Source organism: Lissotriton vulgaris, chromosome 7 (genome assembly GCF_964263255.1).
Source record: "Lissotriton vulgaris chromosome 7, aLisVul1.2, whole genome shotgun sequence".
Taxonomy (NCBI): domain Eukaryota; kingdom Metazoa; phylum Chordata; class Amphibia; order Caudata; family Salamandridae; genus Lissotriton; species Lissotriton vulgaris.
In genome coordinates this window covers 1,575,811,208-1,575,838,503 of record NC_141695.1, presented here as the reverse complement: position 1 = coordinate 1,575,838,503, position 27,296 = coordinate 1,575,811,208, and positions in this window count along the sequence as shown.

Genomic DNA, 27,296 nt, shown 5'->3' with positions numbered 1-27,296 from the left:
TCTGGAGTGCCTGGGAAGGGATGTACAGCTGCACAATAGTCAATGAATTCTCCACCCACCCTAGAACTCTGTAACACCCTCTCAGATTACTTCCACAGCAAGATCCCACCCTCTACCATCAATCTCAAAAATCTCAACCAACCAGCAAGTACCAGCCAAACCATTACCACCTGTTCACCGCTGACTTCTCTGACCACCTCAACCATCATATCTGCCATCCCTTCCGGGGTGCCCACCAACCCCTGCTCTCACCACCTCTACAGCCTCCCAAATAACCCAATCGGCATGCAACTCACCAGCATCCTCAACACTTACATCTCCACAGAAACCTTTGTGAACAGATGGAAACATGCAGACATCAGACCCCTCCTAAAGAAAGCCTCTGCTGACCCCAGTGATCTAAAACAATTATTATCCAATCTCCCTGCTCCCCTCCAGGCCAAAGTTCTTGAGAAAGGCATCAACCAGCAGGTCACCAAATTCATAGAGCAAAAACACCTACTGGACACCTCTTACATTTTATTCAAGAATCCTAGCTAACCACAGCTCTGAGACTGCGCTGATTGCCGCCACAGACAACATCAGAACACTCCTCAACCAAGGAGAAATGGTGGCCATAATCCTCCATGACCTCTCTATGGTGTTCAACACAGTCTCTGACACCACTGTCACAACAGACTCTGCAGCATATGGCAAGACGCTCTCAAGTGGATCACCTCTTTTCTCACAGGACACACACAGAACACCCAACTGCCTCCCTTCACCTCTGCACCCAAAGACATCATATGCGGCACACCACAAGGATCATCCCTCAGCCCCACCTTGTTCAACATCTACATGACCCCCCTCACAGATGCCGTCAGATCCCATGGACTCAACATAATCTCCTACGCAGATGACAAAGCCAAAACCAACTTCTGCAATGCCATGACGAATGTAGCCAAATGGATGATAGACAACTGCCTCCAACTCAACTCCAACAAAACTGAAGTACTGATCTTCAGGAAGAACACCTCCACATGGGAATGCAGCTGGTGGCCTGCAGCCATCAAACCCCCTCCCACACCAACTGACCACGCACGCAATCTTGGCATCATCCTCGACAGCCAACTAACCATGGACTTATAAGTTAATTCAGTCGCCTCCTCCTGCTTCCACACACTTTGCATGCTCTGCAGAATCTTCAGATGGATCACAACCAACACTAGAAAGACTGTCACTCAGGCCCTCATCACAAGCCACCTCGACTAAGGCAGTGCCCTCTACGCCAGCATCCCCATCCAGCTCCTCAGAAGACTCCAGACCATGTAGAACATTGCTGCCAGTCTCATCCTGGACCATCTCAAATGAACCCACATCGCTCTGAGGTCAGAGACCTCCACTGGCTCCCCATCCAGGAACAATTCCAGTTCATGTTCCTCATGCATGCCTACAAAGCCTTCCATGACCTAGGACTGGCCTACCTAAACCATCGACTTAACTTCCACCAATCTGTTAGACAGCTGTGCTCCTCTTCACTCCCCCTCGCATACCCCGTATCTTCAGCATCCACCGCACCTACAGCAGCAGCTGCTCCTTCTCCTACATCGCAGCCAAGACCTGGAACAACCTCCCTCTCCAGCTTCTTGCCCCCTTACTGGCAGACTTCAGAAAGAGACTCAAGACCTGGTTCTTCAACAGAGACAATGTGGCCAGATACCCTTAGGGATGACAGAGTTTGCTATACAAATGCGGATTGACTGATTTATTGATACAGCAAACGGTAGAAGTAGTGAAAACCCTGAAGCCTATTTGGGGTGGCTTTGTGCACCATGCCATCATTGTCTTGTATTTAAACCACAAGTAATTGGGTTTGGCATGCCTGCTGTTTATGGGCAAAGATAGTACCCGGTTTATTTCCCTTCATCATTATACCAAGCCCTCAGACTCATGCAAAAAGTAATAAGCCTTATCCAGCTCCGGGATGCGGAGTTGACCCTGGACCATCAAGACCTTCTGCCAAAGATTGTTCTTGGGTGTGTGTTTATGCTGTTGCTTGAGATCAGCCAGATCTGCGGCCAAGCAAGCCCAGCATCTGTTTGAGTCTAGCAGTCTCTTCAATGGAGGCCATCGGGTCACTGCTTTCAGAGCATTCCAGACAACCCTCCTGTCCATGCCCTGGTGTCATTGAGAGATACATATTCTACAAGGGTAGATCGGATTGCTTCTACCACAATGGGGTCATGGAGAAGGGAGTTGTTTAAATACCAGGAGGCCCAAGAGCAAGATTGGTTCCACTGGAGTGTTGCCACAACAAAGACGTGATCAGAGAGAGTCATATGAAGGTGGTAAGCCTCAAAGAGATCTCCATCAAGCTGCATGTCAATGAGCCTGAGTTCTATCCCAGTGTGGGTGTGTTGGGCCAGGGAGTAGTGGGAAAGGTCAATTATTGGAGAGAGTTGTGTATGCAAGAAGGTCAATATCTGTGAGTCAAGCGTGGTCCTCTGGAACAGGTCCCTCCATGGTAGTGTTGGGATTTGTGTTATTGTGCACTGAGGACCAAGTTGAAGTTCCACCCTAGAATAATGGGTCCAGCATGAAAGCAGTGATAGTTTGCAGTGTGGATCAGAGGAAGGACTCTTGGCCGGTATTAGGGGCATACACAGAAGCTATACATTGAGGTTGGCTGTCACAGGTACTGTTGAGTGCTACCCATCTACCCTCTTTGTCAAATGTGTGGTCATGCTCTGTGAAACATAGGGAATGGAAGATGAGAATTGCCACTCCTACTTTTTTAGCCTTGGAGGAGGAGTGGTACTGAAGCAGCAACTTGCAAGGGTAGAGTCTAAAGGTATTAGTGTATAGAAGATGGGTGTCTTGGAGGAGGTAAATAGACACTCCAGTCAACTGGAGCTCTCCTAGAATGACTCATATTATAGAGGGGTTATTAAGGCCCCTACCTTTGTACTTGTTGATCCATAAAGAAACGGGTTTAATAGTTGCCAAGGGGGGCAAGGGTTGTACGCTGTGCAGTCCCATGGAGGATTTAAGAGTGGATGGGGCAGCTGGAGACTTCATGTATCCCATCCTCCCTTCCCTCCCAACCCCCAACCAATAACTACAGGCTTCTACAAATCTAGTCCAGTGAAGGTCAAGCAGGCCATGGCAATATCTAAAGTGAGACAGGAAAAAGGGGATCAGTGGCTCTGTAAACCAAGAGCCAGGTCCTGAGTCCCCACCCAGTAATACAGTTGGCAAGTGAATATATCCAGAAGGAGCCTACGCAGTCTACTGTTTCATCAGTAGAGTGGCGGAGTTCTTCAAGGACTTGAGATCTGCTGGATGCAATTTCGGTGTGGCTTGGGCAAAGTTGTCTACCCAGGCTAGAAACGCCCACCACCCAGAGGTCGACACCCAGGACCGCACCCTGATTGCTGGTGTCTCAGCTGTCGGCATCCCCAGCATGTGAGCCTCCTCTGCCAAGGTGGTGAGTGCATGGGCCTGCCCCTCCAAGATGAAGAGGAGGCAAAATGTATGGGCCCAATGATATTTGGTAAGATGGGCAATGGGAAAGTCTATGGGCAGTTTGAGGGCACGAATGGTCCTGGAAAAGGAGGACTGTGGCTCTATTGAATGAGATAGGGTCTCCATAGCTCACCTTGAACATAACTAGTTCCTTTTCAGTAAAGTGGGGGATGCACACCAGAACGTCCAGTGTGTGCTTGCCTGCCTGAGAGATGGAGGCCTCTCTGTGAGCTCTGCTCATGGGGTCCCCTCCTGAGCATTCTACTACATCATCAAAGAGGTCCAAGAGGTATTGGAAAGCTCCGGTTCAAGAATAGTGAATAGGTACCCCCTGATGCTTATGTTATTGCAGTGTGACTTGTTCCCCAAGTCCTCACACTTCTCCGGGATGAGGGAGAGCCGGTCCTCCAGCTGGAGGAATATTTGTTTGATTGTCTGGCCCCCTTTCTAGATTTTTTCAAAATAAGTTTTGGTTTGGGCCGCTCTCTCTCCATATCTCTCTGGAGGGCACGGAGGTCACATTGTAGGTCTGCCTTGACACCTTTAAGATCATCTTGAAGCTCCTGGAACAGTTGAAGGACCAATAACTTGGTACAGTTGGCCATCTGAGGTGTTGTTCAAGTTGCTGGGATTGGGCAGGGGGAACCCTCCCGAGGGGTGCTGAGTTGTCTGCTGGAGAAAAGTATTAATTGTGGAGTCCTCCTTGCTTTTGCCTCTGGCCATGGTGCATGGGGTTTGTACCAACTCAAAAACCAGATATCTTCAGACTCAACATGGAGTTGCAGGATTTCTTTCGGAAACTGAAGCTACAAGCATTCTTCAAAGACAAGCCACTGCCAGAGGAGAAAACAGATACTGGCCTGAAGTTGAAGTCAACTTTCACCCCACCGGACTCTACAATCCCTGTAGAAATTCTAACGTTTGAAAAAGCAGTCATCACGGAGGTCAACCAACTCAACACAAAAGAAAGAAACATTTTCTACAACACGAGTGGTGATGAACAACAAGCCCTAAGAGAGCTCACTAACAACAGCGGTCTTGTTATAAAACCAGCAGACAAAAGGGGGAGCGATAGTTTTACAAACCTTGGAGGCATATGATATGGAGTGCCAGCGTTTACTAGCGGATGAACGGAATTACAAGATTCTGAAAGATGACCCAACTGAAAGATTGCGCATCCGGATTGGCGGCATGGTAGAGGAAGGTCTAGCCCACGATTGGCTCAGCAAAAAAGAGGCGGATTTTCTACAACAACCATCGTCGAGAATACCATACTTTTACTGCATCCCAAAGATCCATAAAAACATCAACACCCCACCAGGCAGACCTATCGTCTCCGGGATTGGGTCAATTCTGGAGCCTTTGTCGAAATTTGCGGACGCATTTCTTCGACCCCTGATACAATCCACTAACACTTATTTGAAAGATACGAAAGCAGTCTTACAACTACTTGAAGACAAGGAATTTGATCCATCCACACAGCTCCTACTAAGTCTCGACGTAGAGAGCTTATACACTAGCCTGCCACATGAGGACACACTACAAATCGTAGAGGAAGTACTCTTCAGTAACATATGGAGATACCAAACCCCGAGGAACCTGGTCCTTGAATGCATCACCATGGCCTTGAAAGAAAATTTCTTCCAATACAACGAGACCCTATACTTACAGACCCATGGAACAAGCATGGGAAGCACATTTGCTCCAAGTCTGGCTGGACTATACGTTCACCACCTGGAACAACACAAAATCCTACATGAAGACAACCCATACCATTCCCAGATCGACACCTGGAAACGATATATAGACGACGTCTTTATCATATGGAATGGGGATTTAAACAGTGCTTCGGATTTTGTGGTCTGGCTCAACAACCAGAATGAGTACCTGAAATTCACAAGTACGGTCTCCAGCACGTCTATGATTTTTCTGGATCTGAATATATACACTGAAGATGGAAGGCTGAAAAGTACCACGCATTTCAAACCCACCTCCAGGAACTGTTTGTTACGATACGATAGTTTCCACCCCAGACACCTAAGGGAGAATCTACCGTATGGACAGTTTTTGCGTCTCAGAAGAAACTGCACAGAATTGAACCAATTCAACAAACAGGCAAAATATCTAAAAACTAAACTGATACAAAGACAATACCCTGTTAAAACTATTGACAAAGCAATGAAACGGGCGAGGAACAACCACAGGGACGCACTCCTGGAGGACAATCCAAAAGACAAAGGTGAAGTCAAAAGACCAATATGTGTTACTACTTACACATCGATATCCAATCAAGTGTCAAAAGTCATAAACAAACATTGGGGAATACTGAACTGAGGAAACCTAGTTTTTGAGAAACCAATGTATGCACACCGGAGGGGCAGAAACATTAAGGACATACTGGTACATACTAGACCACGACCAAACCCTGTTAGTAGACAGAACGTGATTGGAGTTCAAGGGCATTTCCCCTGTGGGGATTGCAGTTGCTGCCATCAAACCCAGAAAAGCAAGACCCTAACCTTCAGGAACGGTACATCATGGGAACAACGTCAATTTTCCAATTGCAGCACAAAAAACGTTGTCTATATGATAACATGCCCATGCGGACTGGAGTATATAGGCATGACCACCCGACCTGTAAAAGTGAGGATAGGAGAGCATAAGAGCAACATACGCTGTAAAAAAACGACCACCAAGATGGCATCACATTTCTTGGAACACCAGCATTGTATCAATGACCTCCGTTGGACCGTAATTGAACGCTTAACATCTGAAACAGGCTTGTTTCAAAAGGAACAACGATGGGTTTTTCGTTTGGGAACCCACATCGTAGGTCTCAATGACGAAATTCCATGGGGCCATGTGACATGATGGAAATTAAGAAACCGAAGCATCACAACCGATGACCTTCATTTTGTCTTATAAAAAGAATAAACGTACATCCAACTGCAGTGTCACCAGTACCCAATTGTAATGTCATAAGTACCCTGGTTGTGCCTCATTTGCTAAAACTAATGTGCAAAAAAACCCACGGACCCCTTTAAAACGTTGTCATGAACATCACATCTGAAACGTGCCAATAACGAGAATAACCATGCCATTGTCCATGCGCAAAGAACTAGCAGACCACGGCCGGGCGAAAGGTTAACACGCATGCGCCTGCCTCTGGGAACACTCATATATCGAGCATGCTCAGAATGATACACGTCAGCCCGAGCCCATGTCCTGGTTGACGATAGGCAGGGAGGCGGACACTCCAAATATGGTCGGTCAACAGAATCCGGCAATTAACGAATGAGAAACGCGAGAAACGATACATGCTACACGAAGACCGCATACATGTTGATAATAGGCGGGGAGACGGACGCTCCTTATTTGGCCCGCTTAGTGCTTCCGCTAATTAACGAATCCAACAGCGTTTGGATGCCTCATATATACCAGAGCCCTGAACGCTAAAACATTAACAGCAGAGCAGCGCAGGGTGGTAGAAGGAGGCCAACTCAGGCGGATTTCGTGAGTATTTAGCACAGGAACTCCCAGATACCTATTGAGAATGAAGTCAAACAGTGAGTAAAAAGAGTGAAAACACTGAAACCAACTCTTTACCCACACAGATTGTGGATCCACCTACCTACCCTGACGTTCTGGATATGCTCATGATGCTATTTACAACAGTAACTATGAGTATGTTTTCCAGAACAAATACAAAACTATAAGTGTGTCATCTATGTTGTGTGTTATGTATGTCCCTTTTCTTTACAGGTTAATTTGACCGTTTGGGGCTCCAGGTGACTGCACCTGTTCGAGCCAGTCCTTTGTGATAACCAAACTTATTTGGGTTTTCTTTTTCTTTTTAGGACATGCAATTGCATGAACCAAAAAACCGCTGTAGGCACATTGTTAGCCTCTTTGAGATTAGTTTCACTTTTTACTAATTTCTAAATATACATTTTTTCATATGAACACGTGAGTAGGGTTGGGAAGTTGTGCCCCGTCCTGAAGAAGGAACACCAGTTCCGAAACATGTCGACGCACACCAGAGGTTTTGTCCCTAATTAAGACAACTGACCTCGCCTTTTGCACATCTTTTTAATAGCACCAGCTAGGGGTCCTGAATAAAGTTTTTTCACACCACCCACTAGCCAGGTACTTTTTAATTTTTATCACTACACCCTTCACTCACATTTATCCCTTCACTCGCACTTAACACACACCACACATAGTCAAACTTGATAGTGCTCCCGCGTAGTCGCAGGTCGCAGCACGCCACATCCCTCTAGCGGGGTGTGAAGACCCCGATGATGAAGCATGACACCAAGGGGCCTGTTGGTGTGTGAGGGGTATTTTACACAACACTGAGTGTCCCCCATCCTTGCGGTGTACACTGGGAGTAGGATTCTTCTTGTTTAATTATCATGGTGCAGGAAACAGCAGTGGTGAGCAACCCAGTGCATGATAAATCTCTAGAGTGGGCTCAGAGGGAAAAGGCAGGGCCCGGGTCCACAGCCTCGGATCCTCTAAGCAGTCGGGGTCACCTCCAAGGGGGTGAGCTCCAGTGCAACATCAAGGGGGAATGGGCCATCAGAGGCAGTCCAGAATGCAGCATTCAGTCCAGGGGAGTACCCCACAGCTCTGTCGGGAAGCCACCCTTCCACCCACGCATGTGTTATAAGTTATGGGCAGCAGGGGAGTGCAGAGTGTGCCAGTTCACATGGCTTGTGCCCCCTCCATCCAGGGGCCTGGCAAGTTGTGAAGTCCAATACGGGGGTGGCAAGGTGATCTTATGTCTCCTCTCCTTGGTGACCTACAGTTCCAGGCACAATGCAGTGCAACATGCCCTGGCCTCCAGGGACGGGCACAACTGGTGGGGCTACTGTGCACTGTTTGAGGATGGTCATGGGACCTGGTCTTCCCCAAATCCCACACGGCTTGGTATAACCCCGGATGCACCCCCAGGGTGAGAGCAGTCAACTGTGGTCAATGGGCAATGGCCTCACCCAACACAGCGCTATGGTCTCCTCTGGTGCCTCATCGTGTCAGCGAAGCTGGGGGCATTGCACACCAATTGCAACTAACAGGCTGGAAGGCATTCCCCTCAGCTGTAGGAATAAGTTGCTGATCCCTGGGCATTGCGGTGGGTTCGGTGACCTCTTATAGAGGGCTGGCGTATGCACGAAAGACGGGCAGAGGGCAGAAGAGCTGAGGCTCCATGTGTCTGACATCTTGTAGGGTTGGCCACACCCCGACAATTATTTTATTTTTTTTGATCAAATTTATTTTATTTTCATTTGCATGAGGGTACAACATTACAGCATTCAAATAGACCTAGCCCAAGTGCGTCTATCGCCCCAATGTCTGCGATAAGCATCAGGCGGCTGTTCTCTGGAGCAGAGTGCCATGAGTCCATGCAAGAGGGCGTGAGTCCTGCCCAGCAACCAACTGTCTTTCAGAACCCCCGTACCCAACCTCCCAGCTAGGCCCTCCCTAACCCCAACTACCTTTCCCCTGGAACTAACCCCTCCCTTCCTCCCCCCTGTCCGGTGTGTTCTGCTGTGTAAGTGTGTGGCACACGGGTGGATCCTCATTTTACTTTACGTGTCATGTCTTCTGGAGTCTTATGGAATTCCTCAGCTAATCTAAGGACTTTGAGATACTTTGGGCAGGTAAGCTCGCGGAGTTCGTGTGACAGCAGAGGGATTAAGGGTGCCCATGTTTCCCTAAAGGTGTGTGTCGGAGGTCTGTGTTAGGGACGCCTGTATCCGCTCCATTCCCAGTATATACCATATTCTGTGGAGCCACCCTGTGTGTGTGGGTTTCCTCGTGGTGCCCCAGAGTGAAAGAATATGTTGCATCGCCGCCCCTATTGCTAGTCCCATTTGGCCCCCCTGAGGGGACTTAAGTGGAAAGGTGAGTTTGTTGGGCAGACCTAGGATCGCGTATGCGGGGAAGCGGGGGATCTCTGTTTCGAAACAGTCGTCTACATCCCGAAGGACCTCCTCCCAATACTCCTGCACCATCGGGCATTCCCAGAGCAGATGTAGCATGGTCCCTATGTGTCCGCAGCCCCTCCAGCACCGGGGGTCCCGGCGAGGATTGCTTTTGTGTAGCCGCTCCGGCGTTAAGTGCCAGTAGTATGCCACTTTAACCGCCGCCTCCCGACTGGCTACATTACGGGCTGTGTGATGGGCCCGGTAGTAGACGTCCTGCCATTCCTTGTGGGAGAGCGCGTGACCCAACTCTCGCTCCCACCGATGTTGTCCCGCAGACTTAGCTGTTGGCGGGGGGGAGTCAATATCTTATACAGTTCTGTAATCGCCCGCTTATCCGAAGATTTGGCGAGGAGCCATTTCTCGTATGGCTTAAGAGCACGGCCTGCATGTGGTATGACATCCTTACTGGTAAGCCAGTGCCGCAGCTGGAAATACTGAAAGTTTTGCAGTTTGTTGATGGAATACCCATCTTGTATAGCCGTCAGTGCCATAAAGCCTTGCAGGTCAAATAAGTGACCAGCTGAGTTGCACTCGGTCTGTTTCCATTGCGGGAAGGAGCCAGGGACCATTCCCGGTGGGAACGCCGGATTATCCAATAGCAGCGTCATTGGCAAGGGAAAGGACATGAGGTCTTTTGCTACCGCTACCGCATGCCAGACCTGTAGAAGTGTCCTGGTGAATGGTGATTTTTTAATGTACGCTGGTCTATCTGTTCGTGCCAGGAACGGGATCTTCTAGAGCGGCATCCCGGCCATGGCCCTGTCTTGGAATAGCCAGCGCTTCTCTGACATCGGCCTGGATCACTCCAGGAGATATCGCATCTGTGTAGCTTGAAAGTACCGCCGTAAGTCAGGGAATCCCAACCCCCCTCCGCGGGGACACGTGTGAGCAGATCACGTCACATCCTAGGTCGTTTACCAGCCCATACGTATTGCTGTATCGTGGCTTGCAGCTTCTTGATCATGCCTATCGGAGGGGTGACTGGAATGGTTTGAAACAGGTATAGCACTTTTGGCAGCAGGGACATTTTGACCGCAGCTACCCGACCCAGCCAGGAGAGCGGTTGTTGCTTCCATCTCCGAATATCCTCTTGGATGTGCGTGAGGAGTTTGGTATAATTCAGCTCCACTGTTTGAGCTGTATTGGGCGTTAGTTCGATCCCCAGGTATGGGAGTGCAGTTTGCGTGGATAGCCCTCCCAGTTTTAACGAGCCTCTGTTGGCCTGGTGGGTGTTGCACCCGAGGGGGAGGATGACCGATTTGCTAATATTCATTTTAAAGCCCGACACCTCCCCGAATCGTTCCATTTCCTCCAGGAACGCCGGTATCGAGACCCTGGGGTTGTCCACTGCGACCAGGATGTCGTCCGTGTATAGGCTTATCGTGTGTTCCTCGCCCCCGAACTTAATGCCCGTGATGGCCCTGTTGTCTCTCACGCGCTGGGCAAAAGGTTCTATATAGAGGGCGAACAGCAGGGGCGATAGCGGGCAGCCCTGCCTCGTGCCTCGGCGTATGGTGAACGGCTTGGAGCTCATTCCGTTCACTTTAACCGTCGCTTGAGGGGACGTGTAGCAGCTTGCCACCCACGCTCTGAACCTTTCGCCCGCTCCGAATCTCGCCAACGTACGGTCAAGATGGATCCAGTCAACTCGGTCGAACGCTTTTTCAGCGTTGACTGACAGGAGGGCTGCATCTGTGGCGTTGTAATGTGCCTTATCGATCACGTGAAGCAGGCGCTTGGTGTTGTCTGTGCTTTGGCGGGTAGGGATGAAGCCCGTCTGATCTGGCTCTATTATGCCGGGGAGACATGGGCCCAGCCTCGCGGCTAGGATCCCTGTGAAAAGTTTCAAGTCTAGGTTGAGGAGGGAGATTGGCCGGTATGCCGCGCACTGGGTCTTGTCCTTGCCCGGTTTCGGTAGGACAATAATGTCGGCCGTTAGCATTTCTGGAGGGATCGAACCTGGCCCCTGAAAAGAGTTGAACAGTTTTGTTAGTACTGGGGCCAGGAGGGGGCAGAAGGACTTGTAAAAGCCCATGGAGAATCCATCTGGGCCGGGCGCCTTGAGCGGTTAGAGGCGCGCAATAGCGGAGATCACTTCGTCTAATCGTATGGGGGCATCAAGCGCCAGGGCGTTTACCTCATTGAGGGCTGTCACCATAGCTCCATCTAGGTATGCTACTCATGCTTCAGCATCAGAGGCTGGGTCAGCTTGGTAGAGCTTGGCATAAAACGTCTTAAATGCCTCCGCTATCCGGTCGTCTTCCCGAAGCTCTCGGCCCCCTTCATTGCGTATGGTTGGGATTCTGGCTTGGACGATTTTCGCTTTGAGTTTGTTGGCAAGTAAGCGGCCCGTCCTGTCCCCCCCCATGTAATACGTGTGCTTGAGGTGCAGTGCCGCGTATTCCGCCCGATCCAGGTCGAGGCCCGCCAGCTGTGCCCTGGCTGCCTTCAACTTGCGCCAGATTCTAGGGGCCCCTGTTCGGCTATGCGCCTGTTCCAGTTCTAGCACTTGTGTTGTCAGCTCCTAGCGGCGTTCCTTCCTTTTCCTATTTTCTGCAGCCAAAATTGCAATCAGCTCTCCTCTGATAACCGCCTTGAGCGCCCCCCAGACCGCTGTCGTTGCCACCTCTCCTGTGTCGTTCTGGCTTAAGTAATCTGTGATGCTCTGGCCAATCTGCTGTGTGACCCCTTTGTGGGAGAGCAGAGTTTCACGGAGGCGCCAACTAGCTTTGTGTGTTTGCTGTCATGGAACCTGTAAGTGCATTACTAGTGCATCATGGTCAGATAGGGCCGCTGGGGTAACTTCCAAATCCCGCACCATAGGGGCCAGGTCAGTGGAGCTGAGGAAATGGTCGATTCTGGCATATGCACGGTGCACGTGAGAGTAGAAGGTGTACCCTGGGGCTGTGTGGTGGGCTTCCCTCCAGGTGTCCAAGAACCCCCTGTCAGTGAGCCAACGCTTCCCTTCAATGGAGAGAGCCCCGGAATCGCCAAACCTCCTACCTGACCTATCCCTTTCGTTATCCATGACCAAATTTATGTCCCCGCCAATCAATATGTGTCTCGAGCTAGTGCCCATTACTTCGGAGAGTGCCCCTGTAAGAAACGCCTCTTGTTTGGTGTTGGGGGCATAGATGGACCCCACTGCGATGGACAGATTCCCGATGTGGATCGTGTGGGCTAGGAGCCTGGCTTTGATCTCCGCCACTTTGTCCCCCACCCGGCCTTTGAAATGTTTAGCAAAGAGCAGGGCCACTCCTGCTTTTTTCTCTGTAGTGGAGGAGTAGAGTTGGGTCGGAAACGCCCCGGACCTCATACGATGCCAGTCCTTAGCTAGTGGATGCGTCTCCTGTAGGAGGCACACCTACGCTCCAGAGTGTTCTAGGTATGAGAGCACCGCTCTCCTCTTGATTGGGTTGTTTAGCCCTTTAACATTGAGGGTGAGAACCTGGATAGGCTCTTCAGCCATGAGGAGGTATGTAACCACTCACTCTCTTCCTACGTTCTAACGTAAAGCCACTCACCCCTCCCGACCTCGCTGCCTGAGCGAATGGAACACACCTGGACATATCCCCTGAACCCCCCCCATCCCGCACCCTCCCATCCCTCCCCTACCCCCCTTTCCAAACATGGAACCCCAACTGTTGAACATTGTCCCAGGCCTATGTAATGTCTGTCCAGGCCTGTGGTAGATGAGTAAATGTACAGGTTATGTGGCAGTGGCGGCGCGAGACCCCCCGCCCCGTCCCCCAACCGTGCTGCCACACTTAGCTGAGTATGACCATCACTTCAGGCTCTCAAGTGTCGGCGCCAGTGTCTTTGGAGACCTCCTGAATCGCTGCGGCCTTTCATTGTGCCATTGTCTCCGGGTTCGGCTTGAGGTTTTTCCTGGAGGGGCGTCCACGTCTCACCTTCTGCCAGCCATCGCCTGTCGCCTGTGGGGATCTGGGGATCTGGACGAGGCCCCGGATGATCGCCCCCCCAATCGTTGCCGTCTGGTTGGTCCTCCTCGTGTGGAATGCCCAGTAGAGTGCAAGTGTCCCGCAAGGATCGCAGTTGATGGAGGGCCCGTTCCATTTGAAGATCAGCCTAAAGGGGTGCCCCCAAGAGTACGGGACCCCTTCGTTGCGGAGGAAGGCGGTGGCTATTTTGAATGATCTCCGCTTTTGTAGGGTAATTGCTGATAGATCCTGGAATAGTTCCACAGCGTGGCCCTGAAAGCGAAGAGGCTGTTTGAGACGTGCCGCCTTCAGTATGCGTTCCTTTGGAGGGTAAGGAAAGCCAGGATGTCAGGCGGAGGACCTTGAGCTCGGCAAACTGCTGCTTAGTTGCTTAGGTGAGTAGGAATAGTAAATCTGACATCTCCAAAGTCCAACTCTTTCCCTACAGTTGCTTCGGTTGGAGTAGGAATGGTAAATCTGACACCTACAGTTGTTTGAATCGGAGTGGGGATAATAAATCTTACCCCCCTGATGTCCAATGCTTTCCCTCGTGTAGCATGAAGTTGAAAAAGGGACGTTTAGCCCTCGGAAGTACAAAACTTTAAAAAGGGAGTGGTATTTTATTATAATTATTTCGCGGTGAATTTTGAATGTTAACTTTGATTTAATTAGGATTTTACTTTAATTTTTGTTTTAATGCTTTTTGTCAATATTGAGTAAAAGAGAATCCAAAAAACACAGAAATGGCAATAAACCTTTCACTAAGGGGATTACACAAAGAGTTGCATTAAAGGCAGAGATAAGGAAAATAAGAATCAGAGACACAGTCACCTGTCCATGTGAAGTGACAGCAAAATCCAGCAATAAAAATAGTACATGGGAGCCAATACAGAAAACGAGTGAAAGAAAACCAATAAAGGCAGTTCCAGTCATCCAACAAAAGTAGTGTATAGAAAGCAATGATTAATGCACTGAGGGGCATATTATCAAGGCAGGCGAAATGGAATTATCGCCGCTTTTGCGGATGTTTTCGGCCGCAAAGCGGCGATAATTTCATCGCCCTATTAGCAAGCTGTCGCTAACATCAGTTAGCGACAGCTTTTAGGTGATAGCGAGCGGTTTGGGGCCTGCTTTGCATGTCAGCTATATTTATCGCTAATGACATGCAAAGTGGGCATACCCAACCAGTTAGCGACTGAAAGCAGTCGCTAACGCCGCTATCGCCTATTAGCAAGGCAGGCGTAGCGCTAAAAAAATTTGCGCTAAGCGGGTATATCGCTGAAAACTAACGCCTGCTCAGACCAGTTCTTAGCCTGTATAACCAATGGAAGGTGGATATTCAGGCTAAGACCCTATTAGCGATAATGCCTGAATATCGCTGGATTTCCAGCGATATTCACGCATTTTCCCGCTATCGCCGGATAGTTTATCGCTTTAGAGATAAACGTTGCTAATAGCAGGTTATCTCTGCGATAAGATACGGCGATGCTCGGCGATAAAAAAAATGTTGCTCAGCTTCTTTAGCAATAAATATCGCTAGTTGTTGATAATATGCCCCTTGATTCGTAGCTCAGGTCCTCTTGTTTCTACGTGCCCTTTTTGCCTTCTCTTTTTCTCCTCGCTCCATTTCAACCTGTACTCCAACATTTCCTCACCTGTATCTTTCAGTGCCCAAAGTGAGGCTGGTAATTTATGTCTGCATAATAAACACATTGATATTTTTTATTGCAAGAGAACAAATCGCAAAAAGTCAAATAAACGAAAAGTAAGTCTAATATGCCCTCAACCTCACATTGTCACGCACTTTCTTGATAAAAAAAAGGAAAACCGCTTGAAATGAAGCACTAGAAAAATAACCTACATTACAATCAATTATTGCTCGATTTCCTGTGTCTCATCCTCATTAGCATGCTTGGAAGTGTTATTTTTCGTTTTCTATGTGACAGGTTAGCGTTAATGAGGGAATGCAATGACAGCTTTCAACATTCCTCACACGCCCGTCTTGGATGTTTCACTCTACTCAAAACTGTCAAGAGGATGCTTAAATTTTAACTATGGTTTGTAAGAATTTAATTTGAGCAAACGCCACCATGGAAAACTGCTTATTGTTTCCATTTGTTTTATGCTCTGAACAACAAGATGCTTTAAGTGATTAGCTAGTTTATGCTTTATGTACTGAGGGGTTGATTCACAATGAAAACCTTATGCTTTTGGGTAAGTTTACATTCTTTTGATGTTCACAAACTACCAGCTAATAGTAAATTAATGACAAAGGAGAGTCTCCAGTGGGGGGAGAAGAATTCCGCACATCAAAAGTTCGGCCTATCATATGTTTTTATGGGCAGAGATCTCTGTATGGCAGCTGAGTTTCTGCAGCTATACACTTACTATCAAAAGATGCAAACTTCCACAAAAGGGTAAGTTTACCTTTGTGCATCAAGCTGAAAGTCTCTTCAACATGCGCATTGAAATTCCATCCACGTCTTAATCCACACGGTAATGTATTCTGCAGTCCCCTTTGCCATTTCCCACTGCTTGACGTTTCTTTTTTACATGCACTGTGTAAGGAAATGCCTCTTTTTGCATGAAAACACCCAAAGTTTAGAGCTGATGCTACTGCTTTTTAACTCCGAGGGCCTGATTCACAAAGGTAAACGTACACTTTAGTTTAAGTTTATGAATTTTTGTGTGAATGTGTGGAGTCTCCACCACGAGTGCAAAGACTCCTCCATGGTAAAGATACTACTTATACACTTTGTGGATAGCAAAAGGTTGCAAAAGAAGGGCAAGTGAACCAGGCCCTGCTAACCTGCCCACTGTGCCATTGGTCTAACCAATTGCAAAGTTTATATTGAATTGAATATTCACAATGTGCATAGGCTGACTAACTTATAAGTCCCTAGTATATGGTACCTAGGGTCCCCAGGACGTGTAATTTGGAGTTTCCACCCTGAGTTGCAGTACTGATTTTACCTCCATGTGTGTGTCCATTTACAAAATGACTGCCATCCTGCCACTTCAGCCTGGAAGAGCAGTTTTAACACTGTAAGCTCAAGTTTTGTGATTCAAACCAATTGCAAAGCCCTCACTTCCCTTAACAATATATATCTCCCCTGAGGAAGGTGTTGGACCTGGCATCTTTTGGCATGCTTCCCCCTCTCTTTTTGATTTCTGACCTCCCACTTTTGATGGTATGTGGAACTTAGTTTTTGCTGGTTCGTTGTCACTGCACACTTTTTCACTGCTATACAGTGCTAAAGAGCAATTGCTCCTACTATAAATTGTGTTATGATTGGTTCTCCATGACTGTCATATTTAATTTGCTGGTAAATCCCTAGTAAAGTACACTGCTTGTGCCCAGGGTCTGTAAATCAATTGCTACTGGTGGGCCTGCAGCACAGATTGTGCCACCCACACAAGTAGCCTTTCAAATGTGTCTCAGACCTGCCACTGCCTTGTCTGTGTGTACAGTTAGTGTTTAACTGCCATATCAACCTGCGAAGTAGACGTACTGCCAGGATTAACCCTTCCCTTTTATTACATATAAGTCACACCTAACGTAGGGCCAAGGTAGCCCGATGGGCAGGGTGCAGTGTATGTGAAAGGTAGGACTGCTGCTGTGTTTTACATGTCCTGATAGTGAAATACTATGGGGCATATTTACGTCTTCTCGCGCATCTCTGCAAATCAGCAGGGTTGCGCCAGAACGGATGCGTCACGTAACCCCTCCCTTGCGCCACCACAGATGCGTCGCATTTGCAATGCGGCGCACCATGGTGCAAGGAGGGGCAGATGCGTGAAGCATCTTGAGGCGCACGGGCGGCGCATTGCTGGAGTCGCGTCGCAAGCGCGACGCTACTACTGCAATGCACAGGGGCCGCCCATACTCAACATGGTGCCTCACTCCTTACGCCTGCTTGAAGCAGGCGTAAGGATTTGACGCAGCAGCGTCGTAAATCTGACTCCGTGAAATCTTGTAGATTTCACTGCGTCAGTTTTAGGTGGCTTTCCTGGGAGGGAACGCCCACCCTGCGACAGAACGCCCACATGAAACCTGACGCAGGTTTCATTTGGCGCAGGGCTTTACAACGTGACGCATCTGCCTAGATGCGTCACGTAGTAAACAAGTTGCAACGTGGTGCATGGTTTATGCCGTCGCGGCATCACAAAAGTGACGCAACGGCGGCGTAAAAGTGTTGCAAGGGGCTTGTAAATCTGCCCCTATGCATTTAGTTTTTCAACTATTGAAAATTGTCTTTCCCATAGTTGATCATTTGAGCTGCCTTGTAACATTTTACAAGTGTAAATTTCAATTTGAAAACAATAGAGAAATGGAGTTTAGATTCCCTGAGCTCCGAATTTAATAACACATTTTTTAGTAAAGGTGGTTTTTGAACTGTGTGTTTGAAAATGCCACTTTTAGAAAGTGGGCATTTTCCTGCTCAACCATCCTATGTGCCTCTGCCTACTTGTAGATTCACTGTCTGGTTTTTGATTGACAGGGGATGTTTGTGCATTCAATCTAGACACTCACACAAAGGGAGTTGAGGTGTGCCCTACTTGGAGTTAGGAGTGTACACTGTGATAGTTCTGTTCTTAGTAGGGGTATATTTTCTGTATACTTTTTTTGTATACATATGTTTTGTAAATATTGTATATGTTGTACATAATAAATTTATGATTTGTAACATAGATATGAATGTGATTTAACTGTGATTTGTAGTGACTGTTTATGTTTTGTACATATGAAGTGCATATATATAATTGTGTTTATTTGTGCTCTGCCCCGTCATTTGACACGTATATGAGTTTGACCTTTGGATAAATAGGATAGGTTACTATTAATTGGGAACATCAGGGTAACTAGCTGTACCTTGAATGAGAATTAATGTTGAATTGAACCCTCTGTACTTTTTTGTTTTTGATATACATAGTTGATATTTTTGCTCAGGTATAGGAGGGTGATTTGGGAATAACCCTTTATTGATTTGTACCTGCATATGCTGTTGGGCAATCTTAGGCTAGAGTGGTGGAAGGAGTTGAAAATGACACCTATATAGGCTGTTGCTTCTCTGCACAATGCTGTCTCCACCCCCTGTAGTGTGCCTGGACCAAGGAGGACAGAACTGGTTTTGCTGAGCCAGACTTTCATAACAAAGACTTCAAAGGGAAAAGTGGTACAAGTATTAGACCTAATGCCTCAGAACTTTAGGACATGTTTGTACTTAGGGACCTGCCAAGCAGAAGAGCTGGAAAAGCTGCTAGGAGGAGTATTGCCACTTTGCTGTGTATTGTTTTGTTGGGTTGGCCTGCAGTTGTTGTTTTTGTCTTGGGCAGTGCAAGAACTGAACTGTACTTTCTGAAACTTATTGCCTTCAGTTTCTCCAAGTGCTTGAAGATCTTGCCACCTGCTGGAAGTCTCAAGAACATCAAAGACTTCAGGTTCATCTGCCAACAGTACTGTTAACTGTGTGTTTTGTGCTGCAACAGAGAAAAAAAACTATAATGCCGTCAACAATGCTGCTGCCCTCTCTGTGACCTGAAGTTACCACGAGAGCATCGTCCCGCTCCACACCGCAACCTTGATCTCACCAACGTCACTGCCTGATACCATCAGCGACTAGCTGCTTGCACCGTGACCTGTGGGCAACGCATTTCACATTGCCTTATTTCACATTGCCACCTGGCTTCACCGACGACAATGCTCCATGCTGATATCAACGCCATTGCCTACACTGTGGCCTGTGGACACCGCTCATGAACTACACGAAGCATTACCCCTCTCACATCGCAGCACTGGTCCACTGACGTGGCACTATCGACTCTACAACATGAAGCATGGCCCGATTTGCATCGCAACCTTTGGTCTACCGACAACAGAGCTTCAGCTATGATAATGACACTGCCTAAACCATGACCTGTGTACACCACACATCACATCATCCCATTTCACACTGCAACTCTAGTCTCACGAATATGCTGGATGCCGTTCCCGAGCTGCTGTGCACGATGACCATATACTTTTAATATGTCCTAACAGCAAGTCTTCCAAATGAACTTTTTTGCTATGGAAAAGTTAGTAGCCCCATTGGTTAACACAGAGTTACCAGCTGACCTCTCAGTCTGGCTAACCTTTGAATAAGACTACTAAAATGGCTACTTCAAGGTATCAAACAAATTGTGGCATTAAACTCGAATTGATGGCCAAGTCGCTTATCACTTTTAAGGCAATTTCATAAAGGTGCCACTTTGTTGACCAGTTTATCCAGTGACCTTGTGCAGTTGCAAGCCACCAGAGATCTGTCCATTTCAGTAAGACACTCAGGGTGTTGGCCCAAAAGGGAAGCTTCACAGGCACATCTGCCTTTGGTGGGAAAATGGTGATCATATTCCTATAGGGCTGCCACTTTGTTCAGATGGAGAGGCTGACAGCAAGAACAGAGAGGGGAAACCAGTGCAAAACTGGTTTTACGGTCAACGTGTAGGCCACAGCCAGCCACACCTCAGGGTTGGCTACCAAGCTCATCACATCAAAGCAGGTGTTTAAACAACTTGAGAGTAGGTCGAATAGTGCTCCCCGGATAGCTAAATGCCATACATAGCCGAAAGTCATCACAGGGCAGGAAGGATGCTCGTTGTTGATTGGCTAGTGACTGCATCATTCCCCCAGGTCCTTTTCTGGGCATAAATATGGACCCCTGGCACCCTCAACCTCAGATCATAATGGAACTGGAGAAATGACTGAAGAAGGACTGCCATGCTGACCTCTGGACCTGGCAAAGAGAGGTTGCACCAGCTGCTGGACTGCACCTACCACACCTTGGTCTAGCAAAGACAGAACTGTGACTGGGGGGCACTAGAGAGCCGGACTTCAAGATGGCCATCACTCAGTGAGGCTCTCTATTTATTTGCTCTTTTTGGAGGCATCTGTGGCTGCCGGTCAGCGACAGGGACACCTTTTATGCTGATATAAATCAAGCCTCTAATTGCATGCTCTGGTGCGGCCTGAGCAAAACAATCAGACAGCTGGGACCCTGTGGCCTAACCCCTCTTTGTTGTGAGCCAAGCAGGCCTGAGGCAGTGGGAACTGCATCAGCGAAGGTATCGTCCCTTGAGAGGATCGTGGCTATTTTATGAGAAGCAGGGATACCTAGCAGAATGTGATTGAGCCCCCCTTGAGAGTCTAAAGACCCATGCAGTAATGGCTGTCACATTGCACCCTGCAGCCTATCTTGGCAGAAGATGGGCGATTGCGCAGACATGGGCTGCGTATGTGACCTCCTGGATGTGGGAGTGTGCTGGCTGGGAGGCCTTGCACTCATGAATTGGGCCTGATCCCCTGCTGGACCATGCAGATGTGAGCAGGCCGTGTGTGTGGCCATAGAGAATCCCGGCCAGGCCGCAGGTACACTCCTGGACCCAGGGAGTCTGTGGACTGCTCCAAGGGTGAAGTACTGGTCCACCTGCCATCGTGAGGTGTAGGGACTGGGCAACTGGACCTGGCTCGCTCTCTAAGAAGAGAAAGTTGAGCTGCCATGAGGCATTGTCCCTGGGCTGAAGTAGACACCGGAGCTGGCAGTGAGGAGCACAGGTGAGCATTACACCACTTGAATACATAATAGAGGACTCACCAGACAGTGGATGGGACTGGGTGCCCCTTTTTCAACACTGCCTCCGTGGCTGTGGGCCCCTTGTGCATCTTTAGACACAATACTTGCTGAGATCTTGGGGGCAATCTGGTGCTCCTCGGGCCTCTCCTGCTCATGCCCCCTGGTGAAGTCTGTTGGCGTGTGGCGGGGCCTAGCTCCCTCGGAAAATGAAAAAGGATTAGTGGTTTGGTGGACTTTGAAGCCTTTTTGGGGCAGGCCTATTCCCTCACCACTAGACGCTACAGTAATTTGGATCTGCGGTCTGCTCCTGCCCCCCCCCCCCCCCCCCCCCCCCCCCCGGGTGCACACTGCTCATGGTAAGGAAGGACTGCAGCTGGGGGACTGGGTGTTGGAAGCGCCACTTTGTGCTGCTTTTCCATTGACATCAAGATGGGGAAAATGGACACCAGACAAACTAACTGTCTTTTGACCAATGCAGGCAGTCTTTGATATTGAAAGTTGTGTCCTGCGGTGCGAAGTGCAGCAGTGCGGCGTGCAGTGCCCTCAGGTTGCGGTGTGAGCAGCGGCTGGGTGGCGGCATCAGATGGCATCGTCGGTGACACCAGGGTCGTGGTTCGAGATGAAAGCGCTGCTCATCACGGTGCTGGCAGGTCATGAAGCAAACAGCGGCGTTGTCATAGCTGAAGCGCTGTTGTCAGCTGACGAACTAGAGTCGATGGCGCCAGCGCCTGTAAGCCAAGGCTGCGGTACGGGATGAGGGCGATGCGTCGTGTTACTTTATGAGTGGTGCCCGTGTTTTGGACTTGGCCCTTTTTGCAGAGTCATCCCTGAACTTTTTGCCTTTCTCCTGTATTTTGTCTGACCTGTTTTTATTGGTTGTATGACTCTGGGCATTTTTTCACTGCTGATCAATGCTAACGTACATATGCTCACCCTATTGTAAATTGATGTATGAATTAGTGATTCCATGATTGACTGATTTGATTTACTGGTCAGACCCTAGTGCAGTGCACTGAGTGTGCCCAAGGCTTGTAAACCAAATGCTGCTTGTGGGCTTGCAGCACTGGTTGTTCCACCCACAGAAGCAGACTGTAAAAGTGTGCCTCAGGTCTGTCATTGCAGAGCCTGTGTGCAGTCTGGTACTGCCATGTTGACTGGGCAGGTGCACCCACTTGCCAGTCCCTAAACCTTTCCTTTTCTTCATATCAGATACCCCTATGGTAGGCCCAAGGGCAGGGTGTATTGTAAGTATAAGGTAGGACATGCCCTGTTGTGTGTGGCATGTCCTAATAGTGAATTACAACCTTTTTCATGTTTTTGTTTTGCAAGGCTACCTATTCTCCGTAGGCCAGAATGGGCAGTTAGATTATTACATCTTATAATCCTAACTGACTCAGACAGCATGGTAGAAATTTGAGTTTAGTGTGCCTGAAATCAGAATTCTTGTGTTTCTCCAGTTCGCGAGCGACCATTACCTGTGGCATCTGTTTCCCTGTGAGGAGTCCCGGTCCCCCTGCCTGCCTCCCGCCGTCCCACTGGTGCTACCATCTGCCCAGTGTGACCGCCGAGTGGAGGCTGGGCCGGGGACTACATCTCCCGGCATCCTTTACGGTTCCCAGCATCACACAGCTGCGACAGGAGGCGCATAAAAGAACAGCAAGCCCCTGACGAGCGGGGCAATTTCTTGTGTTTCTCCAGTTCGGCGAGCGACCATTACCTGTGGCATCTGTTTCCCTGTGAGGAGTCCCGGTCCCCCTGCCTGCCTCCCGCCGTCCCGCTGGTGCTACCATCTGCCCAGTGCGACCGCCGAGTGGAGGCTGGGCCGGGGACTACATCTCCCGGCATCATTTGCGGTTCCCAGCATCACACAGCTGCGCCAGGAGGTGCATAAAAGAACAGCAAGCCCCTGACGAGCGGGGCAATTTCTTGTGTTTCTCCAGTTCAACGAGCGGCCATTACCTGTGGCATTTGTTTCCCTGTGAGAAGTCCCGGTCCCCCTGCCTTCCTCCCGCCATCCCGCTGGTGCTACCATCTGCCCAGTGCGACCGCAGAGTGGAGGCTGGGCCGGGGACTACATCTCCCGGCATCCTTTGCTGTTCCCAGCATCACACAGCTGCGCAAGGAGGCGCATAAAAGAACAGCAAGCCCCGCCTCGCGGGACGCGAGCGGGACGCCAGGCTAAGCCCGGGCAAAGGGCGGGCTCTCTGTGGCCCTCAGAGGCATAAGGAGCCTGGGCTGGGCCACCCCCTTTCATCAACGCACAGACAATAGGGATGTCACCCATCAAGGATAAAACATCTACGTCCGGAGCCGAAAAAAGAGGTACGCTTGATAATTATGTTATCCGTTCTACATCAGTAGCTGATCGAGAGCTTGCTCTCTCTGAGCGACGATCTGCGAGACGCCGCTCTGTGGAATTAATTAAAACTAAGCGATCATCCCTCGGAGGCATACAACATGCCATCTCACCCCCACCAGCCACGATCCATGAGTGTGAGGGGCATGAGACATCCCACAATGATAGCATTCCATTGCTCTTCCAGGACATAACCTCCACATTGGTAGATTTTAACGAGAGAACTATAAGTGCCCTAACATCTCCAGGAAACTCTAATCTTAACCCTGACGTACAGGTCCTGCCCGGCACCCCACTCCCGCAAGCAGACAGCACTCCCAACTCCTTATTAGATGCACTATTAGAAATATCACTGCTTCAACCAGAATCTGCTCAAAATCCTAAACCAACTTCAAATGCCCCTCGAAGTCGAGGCCAGCCACCAAAAAAACGGAGGAGAAAGGGGTCAAGCATTCAGCCTGCTCAGACTAATAAGACCAGGAATTCTCATCTTAATTTTGGGAAGAAAAAAAGCCCTGTGCCACATATATCTTCAACTCCCGACATAGTAATTTCCCGATCTCTTCCAATTAATGAACCATCTAATGCCGATAAAATGGGTCCACTGGAACATCTAATCAAATCACTGTTACTCCCTGTAGTCGAGAGACTTAAGAGAATAGCCATACAATTGGGTACTATAGAGCAGACATTAGCAGAAAACAAACTTGTTCCCAAAGATCAATCAACGCCTGCAATAGCGCCTGCACCCTCTTCTACAGTTACCGCCCATAAAGCATTAAAAACCACTACCCAGCGCAACCATAACGCTCTGAGACCTCAACTCTCAAAACCATCAGGGGAACACGCTAAAACAACAGCAAGAAAGGTCCAGGGTGGAGGAAAGTCAAAATCCTGTGAAAACAATGAGAGTAAACGTGGCAAAAGGGCAGCACCTAATACCAAACCACCTGATGACCGCTCCATTCCATCACCATCAGTGATAAGCCACAACATAGATAGGCGTAGGAAAATTAACCTTCCCCCTGAGGCCGAGCCTTACATCATAGTATTAACAGGGGTCCCTGAAATATCTGACGGAAGATTTGAAAACCACCAAACCCTAAAGAACAAGACTATGCACTGGTTGGGAACACACCGGCCACTACCCGCCAATCTAAATGGAGAAATTCTCCATGTCCGACGAGCAGGATGGTTGGGGAAGAGACCCAAAACAATCCCTGGTGACATAGTCATCATAAATTTCAGAGACCATAGGACAGTAAGCTTTATCAAAGACTGGTATACGGGTGGTTACAAGGGTAGTATAAGGGTTAGAGAACTCAGCCATTTCTACCCGAAACCCTTGGTGGGGGACCTCCCCGGGATTTCTAAACGGCATCATAGATTGGACATGCCCTTAGTATTCAATATACCGACTGTAAACCACTTTGCACCACTCATGGGCCTGGAGGGGGTCGATTGACTTCCCCACCCCAAAGAGGCTGATTCTTCAGTGGTGGGCAATGCCTCTATGTCACCATTACATAACATCAGAATGAACACTAAGACACCTCAGGTACAAAAACATGGGGAGGAAGGAGAATTTAAACGTGAGGGAGACATAGTGAAGACACAGGGCACCGATCCAGTACGGGAACTGGCTTTAAAAAGTACACAGCCCAGATCAACAAGCAGGCAGCCAAAGGGCACCAGCAAGGTCCGAAGGAGCAAAACTAGAAGAGATGAATCACCAAGCGAGGCAAACAATAATACAACCAACCAATTTATACTATCATGGAACTTGGCGGGCTTAAAGAGCAAAGTGAATAACCCAGATTGGCTAAAAACTATACCCAAATATAGTATTTTGTGTATACAGGAAACTTTGCCGACCAACGAATTACACCTACTGGGATACCAAACGTTTAATACCCCCGGGAGACCAAGCAACCGGGGAAGAAATAGTGGTGGATTATGCACCTTTATTTCTAATACTGCCGGTATTAAAGTCATCAGAAACATCTCAGATGACTTCTTCCAAATTCTATTGGTCAGCTGGCCAGGAGTGAATAAACTCGCCATAATTAACTTCTATAATAACGCCTACTATAGTGAATTGGATAACATCATTCTCAGGCTAAGGAAATGCGTAGGGAGACTAGAAAAGGTAGGGACAGGAGACATGGCACTCCTTTGGGTAGGGGATTTTAACTGTACCATATGCACGAACAGTGATATGGGCATCTGCCCACTGAAGGGAAATGAGATTGGAATTCCTCCCATTTAATTCATTGTGGTATAGGGAATAAAATGAATGAGGTGATTTATGAACTAGATTTGGGTTTTATAAATGAAATCTGCATAAATAAGAAGGGTTTTGAGACAACCTTTATCGGAAGGGGTGTCAATTCGGTAATTGATTTTTCACTCCTATCAAACCGTTACCGAGGGCTAGCCCTCTCCTGGGAGACATTAAAACTCGCTTTTGGGGATCACTACCCGATCTCCATAGATCTGCAAGTAAAGGGACCGACCGCAAGCGATAATAAAGAGTACCCCATACCCATTACTTTGGGAAAACTAAATGGGTATTCACTTAAGTGGGAAAAGGTGGATCCTGAAAAGTTCCTGATAACCTTATTGCCCAGAGTTCTCGATCATGTTTTAATTTGCCTGAGTGACCTTGAACAACCAGAAACATTTTTAGATTCTTTTTGCGGAACTACTAAGGAGATAAATAACTTGTTAACGAAGCCATCCAAAAAACACCATAGTAAAAAAAAGGGGTGGTTTAACAAGGAATGCTCTAAAGCGCATTCGCACCTGATAGCAGTTTTGCATGAAATTCCAAGATCCGTGGTCCATGTTAGAGAGGCGCGTAAACTCTACAGAACGGTATTAAACACCAGGAGGAAGGAATTAAAAAGAGATTTATGGGAAAAACTACACCTAGCCTGCCAGAAAAACGACATCGCCTTCTGGAAGGCAGTAAACGCCCCTTTTTTTTTTAAATAGTGACAATAACACAATACATATTGCAGTGCCGGGGGAGGTGTGGGATGAACACTTTACGCACCTGTATAATAACCCCAATCAAAGTGGATGTATAGGCCTAAACTCAACTAAGGAGCTCCCGGCTCAGTTCCCGCTGGGAATTATCTTTGATTATAGAGAAGTTACAAAGGCCATAACCGATAGCGCATCGGGTAAGGCACCCGGACCCGATGGGGTTCCCATTTATATATATAAAAGCAGGATAAAACTCTGGGCTCCCCTTTTAACAAACGTTCTAAATAGCACCAACACCGTGGGTTTCATACCCACATGGCCTGAGGCAATTGTGGTCCCAATTTTCAAAAAGGGCAATAGAAATGATCCTGCATGCTACCGTCCAATTTCACTTCTGGACGCATTGATGAAGGTAGCAGGCAGGATCATTCTAAATAGGCTTCAAGTTTGGTCAGAAGAAAATAATACCATAACCCCTTACAATATGGCTTCCGTCAAGGGAAGGGTACTATAGAGCAGAGCTTAAATCTGGCCCTCCTCGTTGCCAAATATACAGAGGCAAAACATGAAAGTTTATACATAACATTCGTCGATTTGACCTCTGCCTTGGATTGTGTAGACCATACCAAACTCTGGGACACATTAAAATCCTTAGGCATAGAGAACAGAAGTATTGTTTTTATTAGGTAACTATATAGAAATGCAGGGGCTAGAGTGAGATATGGCAGGGAAGGACAATGTTTTGATAAGTTTCCTATTAATAGAGGTGTGCGGCAAGGGTGCATTCTTGCACCCTTCCTTTTCATACTGTACATAAACACAGTGGTGGAACATATGAGAAAGTTTCAGTTTGACTATTCCACAGAGGGAGCGACCTCCTTACCAATCCTCTTATATGCGGACG